Consider the following 9,219-nt stretch of genomic DNA (forward strand, 5'->3'; position numbering starts at 1 on the left):
CACACACACACGCACACACACACACACACTCACACACACACACACACACTCACACGATCCGCTCACCTCTGACTGTCACTGATATGACATCTCTCTCTGGTGTGTGTCGCTGCTGCTAAACTTCAGATGAAAGGCACAAGTATCCGATCATCATCTGCACTTCTAGTCACGGTTCGTTCACATATGAATATTATAAAGCGTCTGTTCACAGTGGCGTGAGTCTCCTATAGTGGACTACAGACGCTTCCTTTGGCTGTTTACGCTGGCCTTTCCTTCCTGTCAGGATAGGGAGGGATCGTCTCTGTGTGTGAGGCCCTTGTTATTTTCTGCTGTCTTATAAGTGTATATACACTAGTAGTCCAGAGAACACACACACACACACTCTCACACTCTCACACACAGACACACACACACACACACAGACAGACACAGAAAGACACACACATACACACTCATGCACGCACGCGCACACACACACACACACACACGCACACACACACACACACTCACACACACACACACACACACACACACACACTCTCACACTCTCACACACAGACACATTTGACATCTCTCTCTGGTGTGTGTCGCTGCTGCTAAACTTCAGATGAAAGGCACAAGTATCCGATCATCATCTGCACTTCTAGTCACGGTTCGTTCACATATGAATATTATAAAGCGTCTGTTCACAGTGGCGTGAGTCTCCTATAGTGGACTACAGACGCTTCCTTTGGCTGTTTACGCTGGCCTTTCCTTCCTGTCAGGATAGGGAGGGATCGTCTCTGTGTGTGAGGCCCTTGTTATTTTCTGCTGTCTTATAAGTGTATATACACTAGTAGTCCAGAGATATGGGGTTATTTAATAGTCAATGCCTAAATTGTAATATGTTTTTATTCAGGCTTTTATTCAGCATTAAATTTACCAAAAGTGACAGTAAATACATTTATAATGTTACACTTTCGTTAATAATTCACTTTCGTTCAGACACGCAAACCTTCCCCCAAAGCACTGCAAAAATGTGAATCGTGTGGAGACTAAATTGCAGGCGATTCACTTTATTGGGCCGTGTGTTTTTAGCATCAGCTGCAGGATGAAGTTTTCAGGCTTGAGTTCCTGCAGCTACTAACGTGTAACATCAGACCTCAAACACTCACACTGAGGCTGAGGTCAAAGGTCGTGACCCGAGGTCAACATGCTGGACATCAAAGATAACGGTTTTTGAGAGAAAAACGATGTTTAAGTCGTCTTGTTTTTAGTGCAGTATGAGAGGTTTCATGTTCACATCGTTTTAAGAAAGTTCAAACTTTCAGGAATCAGTCAGGGAACTCTAAATTCAACAAATCAGAGCCCTATGATTTCTAAAATGAAGAAAACATGGACAGAATCACAGAATCTAGTCATAAAAATTTAATTTACAGTATAGTGTAGAATGTCACCAAATCTGGCAAAACAGAATAAAAATCATAGGGCCCTATTATTGTTGACATGTAAATAAATTAGCAACGCTTTTTAAATATTAAAATTGTTTTAACCCATTAAAATGGAATTCAAAATAATTTAAAAAGAGAACACAGAATTATGGGAAAAAATAAAACAAAATGTATATAGATTTTTGTGTGTGTGTGTGTGTGTGTGTGTGTGTGGGGGGGGGTCTTAAAGTTCATTACATTAATTGATAAGACATGCTTTTTGATTATTAAAATTCAATTAAACAATAAAATTGCAATCCAGAAAAAAAATAAAACAGGAAACACAGAATTTGGGGAAAAACATAAAACATTTCCAATTATGGTTAAAACTGTAAAAATGGTAATTAATGATTAAACTGTTAAAGCTTTATTTTTTGAGGGGGAAACAAACACACACACACACACACACACACACACACACACACACACACACACACCTTGGGGAAAATATAAAGAAATTCAGTGAAAAAAATAAAATATTCAGTAGTGCCCTATTATTTATAAAAAATGTTAATGATTAAATTGTTAAAGCTTTATGAATTCAATTGATTACACATGCTGTTACACATGCAATTACTAACATTGAAATAAACCTTTAAAATGATATTCAGAAAAATTAAAACATAAAACACTGAATTTTTATATAGATATAGATAGATAGATAGATAGATAGATAGATTCCTTAAATCTTTTAATTATTAAAATTTAATTAAATCATTAAAATGGAATCTAAGAAAATAGCATAATATAAAATCAGTTTGCAATCAGAAGATGCTCTTCAAGGTAAAAGTAAACTTTGTATGGGGTTGGTGGGTGGTGGGTGTGGGGGGGGGGGGTCTTAAAGTTCATTACATTAATTGATAAGACATGCTTTTTGATTATTAAAATTCAATTAAACAATAAAATTGCAATCCAGAAAAAAATAAAACAGGAAACACAGAATTTGGGGAAAAACATAAACATTTCCAATTATGGTTAAAACTGTAAAAATGGTAATTAATGATTAAACTGTTAAAGCTTTATTTTTTGAGGGGGAAACAAACACACACACACACACACACACACACACACACCTTGGGGAAAATATAAAGAAATTCAGTGAAAAAAATAAAATATTCAGTAGTGCCCTATTATTTATAAAAAATGTTAATGATTAAATTGTTAAAGCTTTATGAATTCAATTGATTACACATGCTGTTACACATGCAATTACTAACATTGAAATAAACCTTTAAAATGATATTCAGAAAAATTAAAACATAAAACACTGAATTTTTATATAGATATAGATAGATAGATAGATAGATAGATAGATTCCTTAAATCTTTTAATTATTAAAATTTAATTAAATCATTAAAATGGAATCTAAGAAAATAGCATAATATAAAATCAGTTTGCAATCAGAAGATGCTCTTCAAGGTAAAAGTAAACTTTGTATTTAATTTGCTGGCATCTACAAGAACCTAAACCCATCTGCCGCAGAACGAGCGTTCACGTGTTTCCCGATGGTGGAATGTCGGCAGAGCGTAAACAATCCGACACTGAAGATTCCCATCAGGAAGAGTATCTCCACCCCGCCAGTCAAACACCAGAAGAAAACGCCTGACGAACAACAATAACAGCAGCCCAGAGGGTCATTTCCATTTCACAGCGCACACATTCCCCGGTCAGAATGAGTTCTAATGAGTTTCTCTGTTCATTAGTGCATCTGCATCTCCAATTCAAATCACAGCTCCACCAGCTCAGAATCTCATTAGCTTTGCTCTGGATAAATAACACGAGAGCGAGAGCAAAGATCCAAGTCATTTCAAGCCAAATTGATCAGATCTACCTCTGATATGTTTCTAAAACATGTTTTTAATCAGACAGGAATTGTTTCTCTTCTAATGCGAAACATAGAGTCATAAACAAAGATGCTGAAGCTCAAAGCTCATTAACACATCAAACGGCACGTAAAACTAAAGCTGTATAACTGCATCGGCATCAAACTGCATAATACCCACATTCTGCCAAATATAACAGTGTTACATAAAAATCAGGTGGTTGGTGCTGGTGCTGGAGATGAAACATGAATCACATGAGTGAGCGATGATCTTACACATGCCTGACTAACTGAACACTGAAATAACAGCAACGCTACCGACATCAGTCACAGCGCAGAGACGCTTCACACGCTGCCTCAAAACGGCTCAAATCAAATCAGAATCACGTTGTAATTTCAAGCCAAATTGATCAGATCTACCTCTGATATGTTTCTAAAACATGTTTTTAATCAGACAGGAATGGTTTCTCTTCTAATGCGAAACATAGAGTCATAAACAAAGATGCTGAAACTCAAAGCTCATTAACACATCAAACGGCACGTAAAACTAAAGCTGTATAACTGCATCGGCATCAAACTGCATAATACCCACATTCTGCCAAATATAACAGTGTTACATAAAAATCAGGTGGTTGGTGCTGGTGCTGGAGATGAAACATGAATCACATGAGTGAGCGATGATCTTACACATGCCTGACTAACTGAACACTGAAATAACAGCAACGCTACCGACATCAGTCACAGCGCAGAGACGCTTCACACGCTGCCTCAAAACGGCTCAAATCAAATCAGAATCACGTTGTCATGTTATATGAAACTAAATATCTGGTGGCTTAATGAGTGAGTCATTGAGTCATTCATTCGACAGATTTGTTTAGAAATGATACTTTAAATATGAAACTAAATCTACCAATAGGTGGTGGCTTAATGAGTGAGTCATTGATTCAACAGATTCAATTAGAAATGATACACTCTTAAAAATAAAGGTGCTTCAAAAGGTTCTTCAAGCGATGCCATAGAAGAACCATTTTTGGTTACACAAAGACCCATTCAGTCAAAGGTTCTTTAAAGAACCATCTCTTTCTTACCTTTTTATAATCTGAAGAACCTTCTTTCGCCACAAAGAACCTTTTGTGAAACAGAAAGGTTCTTCCGGTGTTAAAGGTTCTTTATGGAACCATTCAGACAAAAAGGTTATTCTATGGCATCTTTATTTTTAAGAGTGTACATTAAATATGAAAGTAAACCCACCAATATGCTGTGGCATAACGAGTGAGTCATAGATTCAATAAACTGTTAAATTGGCTGATTTGTTTATAAATGATACTTTAAATATGAAACTAATACCTCCAAAATGTGACTAAATGAGTGAGTCATACCTGAACTATTACAGCAAAACGAGCTCTTTCTCCAGGCAGGTAGCTAAAACACTATTCCCCTATGAAACCCACGGCACAAGCGTCCATCTCTCTCTCTCTACAGAGCAGGAATAAAGGGCTTTTTGTCTTCAGAGGAGCTTTTATGAGCTGCGGCTGCGGTGTAAATACTGCGTTTATTTGGACTGAAGTACTTGAGGTGCTCACACGTTCGTTTTCTAGCTTAATGGTCTGTGAAAGGAGAATTATCTCTGTACACACTCGCTCCGAGGCCTCAGCGTCACACACACCGAACACACTCACACTCACACACACTCACACACACTCACACTCACACTCACCCACGCACACACACACTCCCACACACTCACACACACTCTCACACACACACACACACACACACACACACATCAGGGCTCTCAGACCATCAGCCTTTAATGTTATAACTAGAAGAGGTTTGAGGCTGAGAGAGAAACAGACACAGAAAAGAGCATCCAGATGAAAAGGAAAGCCGGATAATTACTGTTATTAAGCAAAACTCAATCTGCAATCAGGAGAAACGGATCAGTAAGCGAATCAAGTGCTGACTAGAAGCATTACGAGTGTGTGTGGCTGTTTCTCTGAGATCAATTACGACTCTTAAAATCCACAACAGCACCAGTTATTCCAACAAATGAAATTCAACCATCAGCAAAATAAACAGATGTTTTGCTTATTTGGACTCTGATCAAATTATAATTAATTAAATAATTAATTGATAAAATTGATAAAAAATTAATTAAAAGTACTTTGCATATATTTGAACCTATCTACATTTATTTGATTTTAAAAATCGCTTTCGCTACTGAAACGAAGCTGAAATAAAATAAAATAAATATTATTATACAAAAAAATAACTGAAATAAAATTTCAAGTTTAAAAAAGTTTAAGTTAAAACACTAAAACACAAATAAAAAATAAAGCTCAAAAATATTAAAAGAAACAAACACTAATAACAATGAAAAAGGATATAACAAAACGTAAAAACAAAAATTTAAAAATTAATTAATTAATAAATAAATACTATAACAGTAAATAAACAATACTAAAACAACACTAGATATGAACTGTAAAGGCATCTAAATGTGTACGGCTGTAGCTATGCTGTTTCAAAGGGAATTAATTCACAGATCCAACTTATCTGAATATTTCATCATGCAAACTGTCTAACCGCTGATAAAAATGTCAAAACGTCTATTTAAAAACTGTATTCAAACTTGTCCACCTGGGTGCCACAGCACCTAGCAACCACCCAGAACCCCTTAGCAACTGCACAGTCATGCCTTTACAAGTTCAGCACAGACAAGATTTTCTGAAGAATAACGTAAGAAAAAGAAACCTCTTGGCAGAGCTTCACCTCCGGCCTGACAGAAATCATGATGACACATCAATATTACTGCCACGACATTTCATCATTTAAAAATCAGCGCACTCAAAACATCTTCAGCCGATTCCTGAAAGCATCTGACATCTGATTAATATTTCAGAGAGATGAATTTCTTGGGCTGCTGTGGTACTACAGCATGATCTGAGCGTTATGATGACACAGATTATTCATTTTCCTCTTCTGTCAATGACTATACGCATATTTATACTACTGACTATGGTCAAATATTGTGTAAAAACTCAGTTTTGACCAGTGCATGAAAAAAAAAGGTTTTGTTGCCTGTAGTGTCTTGCCTTAAAGGGACAGTTCACCTCAAATTAAAACTTCGTCATCATTTACTCACCATCATGTTGTTTCTTATGTTGGACACAAAAGATGATATTTTGAAGAATGGTGGTAATCAAACAGTTGATGGTACCCATTAACTTCCATAGTATTTCTTTCTGTTACGGAGCTGACAAGACGTGAGATGTGCGGATCCATGTGCAAGTTTTATTTACAGCAGAAGAGGTCAGAAACACAGGCAGGGTCGAACAATGGCAAACAGGTATATGGCGGGTAAGACACAAGAATAATCCTAGGGCTAGCGTGGGTCTACGATCGGCGAACAGAATCAACAGGGTGAGACTAGAGGGATAAATCCAGGTACAAGGCAAAGGTCCAGGCAGGGGCAAACAGTATAGAATAGGGCAAGACGAGAGGGGAAATCCGAGAAACACAGGCGAAGATCAGGACACGAGAAAACAGACAAGGCAAGACTAAGATAAGGCTATGAATGCTAGACAGGCTCCGTAGAGTAGCTATCGCTATGAGAGTGATAAACGCTTACAATACTCGGCAGCGAATGGTTGTTTGAGTGAGTGTTATATAGTGAATGTGTGATTGGTTGCAGCTGTGTGCAATCAGTGCTGTGTGCAATCAGTGCAATGGATGATGGGATATGTAGTCCGGGGTGATATGCAACAGTGTGTAGTGCGAGAGTCAATGAAATGGAAAGGGTGACCGCTGATGGCTAGCAGACGGAAGTTCATGGACCGGATACGTGACACTTACTATGGAAGTTAATGGGTATCAACAGCTGTTTGGTCCTTCAAAACTCAGCAAAATATCTTCTTTTATGTTCAACATAAGAAAAAATGCATACAGGTTTGGAACGGCATGATGGTGAGTAAATGATGACAACGTTTTTGGGTGAAATATTTCTTTAAATAATCAGTCTTATATGCAGTCTGAAGTTCAGTTAATTGTTCAGCTCGAGTTAACTGGCCCAAATAAGCACAGTTATCAGACTAATAGCAAAAATATCCCCATATCTGCCAATTAAATGGACTGTCCAATATATCACCCTAGTTGGAAATGATAAAAAAGAAGACACACAAAAAAACAAATGACACCAGTCTTTGACTATGCATTAATTATCTGGTGTCATGGTGTTTTTTAAAGAGCCAAATTCAAGAATATATTTTATGTCAAAAGGGTTTGGTTGAGAAAAGTGTTTGAGAATCCCTACATACATGCTACATACTTGATTTGATCAATATATTGGCATTCTGTGGTTGTTTTTGGGTGAAATATTTCTTTAAATAATCAGTCTTATATGCAGTCTGAAGTTCAGTTAATTGTTCAGCTCGAGTTAACTGGCCCAAATAAGCACAGTTATCAGACTAATAGCAAAAATATCCCCATATCTGCCAATTAAATGGACTGTCCAATATATCACCCTAATTGGAAATGATAAAAAAGAAGACACACAAAAAAACAAAAACAAATGACACCAGTCTTTGACTATGCATTAATTATCTGGTGTCATGGTGTTTTTTAAAGAGCCAAATTCAAGAATATATTTTATGTCAAAAGGGTTTGGTTGAGAAAAGTGTTTGAGAATCCCTACATACATGCTACATACTTGATTTGATCAATATATTGGCATTCTGTGGTCAGATATTTTGTATAATGTTGTAATACTTAAATTAGTCAATATAATCTGAAATACAGTAATGAATTCTGAAGTTTAGTCTTCAGATAATTGGCCAAATAAGCAGAGTTATCAGTCAATAATCTCAAAAATATCACATGTATCTGATTAATAAGCCTATTAATCAATTGGAAATAAAAAAGATGACAAAAGAGAGAGAGAGAGAGAGAGAGAGAGAGAGACCAGACTTTGAATGAATTATTTGTTGTCAGAATTTTATCTAAAAAGCTAAATTCAAGAAAATTTATCAAAACAGGTTTGGCCAAATAAGCTCAACATATTGGCATTTTGTGGTCAAATATTGTGTATGAAATGACTCTAAAATGTGTAACTGACATCAATTAGTTAATATAATTGTAACTATTAAATATAAAAGCTGTATAGTTCAGATAATTGGTGAAATAAGCAGAATTATCAGTCAGTAATCTTAAAAATATCCCAGCCTTTCTGATTCTTCAGCCTATTAGTTCGTTGGAAATGCTAAAGAAGGCAGAGAAAAGGAAAAGACACCAGACTTTGACTTAGCATGAATGACCTGGTGTCAGAATTGTATCTAAAACTTGACAAAATAATAGTTATCAGTCGATATTCTCCAAAATATCAGCCAATTAAACGCTCTGTCCAAGTCCAATACATCAGACTTTAACCTCATGTCAGAATGAAGTCATTTTATCTAAAGATCCTAATTAAACAGATGTGGTTAGCTTTAAATGCATGAACCTTCCTGTAACATCCGACTGATTCAGAGAGGTAAAGCACTTCATCAATTTATTAAGGTTATTAACTAATGAGCTGCACACCTTTCTCCTCTCGCTGAAGCAGACAAACCCAATAAAACGCTGTGGATTTACCGGCCCCCGCGGGGTTAATAAAGCATGCTGTAAATTTGTATCAAATAAAAGCAGCTTTCATATCTACACGGGCTCATTGTTCGGGTCTGTACATCGCAGCGAGACGCCGCTTTCCTCTCCAGTGAGTTTGTCTTCCCGACAGAAGTGCCATAAATCACGGCCGTTCACAATCTCCCGTCACATCCATCAGCGAGCGCAGAGCTTCACGAGCCGCCGCTAAATCTGAGCACATTAGTCCTGAGAAACAGAGCGATCGGCTTCCTGAGATCAGAAAAGCAGCTCAGGTGATCTGCTCTCTAG

The sequence above is a fragment of the Sinocyclocheilus grahami genome, unplaced genomic scaffold (assembly GCF_001515645.1).
Source record: "Sinocyclocheilus grahami isolate Dianchi unplaced genomic scaffold, SAMN03320097.WGS_v1.1 scaffold142.1, whole genome shotgun sequence".
NCBI lineage: Eukaryota > Metazoa > Chordata > Actinopteri > Cypriniformes > Cyprinidae > Sinocyclocheilus > Sinocyclocheilus grahami.